Genomic DNA, 1,459 nt, shown 5'->3' on the forward strand with positions numbered 1-1,459 from the left:
TGTCGTCTAAATTTTTTTTTTTTTATTTTACATTTGTCATCTTACATAGCACTTGTTTTTCTCTGACTTATCTCATTTAGGATAATTTGCTCAGGGACAATCCATGTTGTCACAAATGAAAGGGTATCCTCCACTTTCATGGCTGAGTAATATACCATTATATATACATGTATACACACACACACACACACACACACACACACACACATATGGCCTTCTTTGGTAGGTCAGCTGGTAAAGAATCTGCCTGCAATGCAGGAGACCCTGATTAAATTCCTGCATCAGGAAGATCACTTGGAGAAGGGATAAACTGCCCACTTCAGTATTCTTGGGCTTCCATGGTGACTCGGATGGTAAAGAATCCACCTGCAATGTAAGAGACCTGGGTTCTATCCCTGGGTCACAAAGATCTCCTTGAGAAGGGTATGGCAACCCACATTACACCATGACAATCCCCACGGAAACAGGAGCCTCGTGGGCTATAGTACATGGAGTCACAAAGAGGTGGACATGCCTCAGTGACTAAGCACTCTCTCTCTATACACACACACACACACACACACACACACACACACACACACACACATATATATGGGCTTCCCTGGTGGCTCAGAGGTTAAAGCGTCTGCCTCCAATGCAGGAGACCCAGGTTTGATCCCTGGGTCAGGGAGATCCCCTGGAGAAGGAAATGGTAACCCACTCCAGTATTCTTTTTTTTTCTGTATTTTTTTTTAAAATCTAAATTTATTTATTTTAATTGGAGGCTAATTGCTTTAAAATAGTGTATTGGTTTTGCCATACATCAACATGAATCCACCATGAGTGTACACGTGTTCCAAATCCTGAACCCCAGAGGGTGGGATGATTTGGGAGAATGGCATTGAAACATGTATAATATCATATAGGAAACAAATCGCCAGTCCAGGTTCAATGTAAGATACAGGATGCTTGGGGCTGGTCCACTCCAGTATTCTTGCCTGGAGAATCCAATGGACAGAGGAGCCTGGCAGTCTACAGTCCATGGGGTCACAAAGAGTCAGACACGACTGGGCGAAGTACTTGACTTACTTGATATATATATATATATATGTATATGTATATGTGTGTGTATATATATATATATATATATATATATAACTGTATCCATTCATTTGCTGTTGGACATATGTTTCGTCAAAATCTTATTTTCATTTCCTTCTTGTATATACTCAGAAGTATAACTGCTGAATTGTATGGTAATTCTATTTTTAATTTTTTAAAATATTGTTTTACATAGTGGTTTGACCAATTTAAATTCCCCCAAATGTAAGAGGATTTCCTTTTTACCACACCCTTACCAACACCTGTAGTTTCTTATCTTCTTGATGATAGCCATACTAACAGTTTTCAAATGATAGCTTTTTGTGATTTTTATTTGCATTTCCTTGATGATTAGTGATGTTTAGCATCATTCCATGTG

At 38.9% G+C, this 1,459-nt stretch overlaps 1 non-coding gene across 1 annotated transcript; it reads left to right on the forward strand.

The window, feature by feature from the left end:
- Positions 1–598: 598 nt before the first annotated feature.
- TRNAW-CCA (transfer RNA tryptophan (anticodon CCA)) lies at positions 599–671 on the forward strand. The gene has a single exon. It is a non-coding gene; the product is annotated as a tRNA-Trp (tRNA).
- Positions 672–1,459: the final 788 nt, after the last annotated feature.

This window comes from Ovis canadensis, chromosome X, assembly GCF_042477335.2.
Source record: "Ovis canadensis isolate MfBH-ARS-UI-01 breed Bighorn chromosome X, ARS-UI_OviCan_v2, whole genome shotgun sequence".
NCBI lineage: Eukaryota > Metazoa > Chordata > Mammalia > Artiodactyla > Bovidae > Ovis > Ovis canadensis.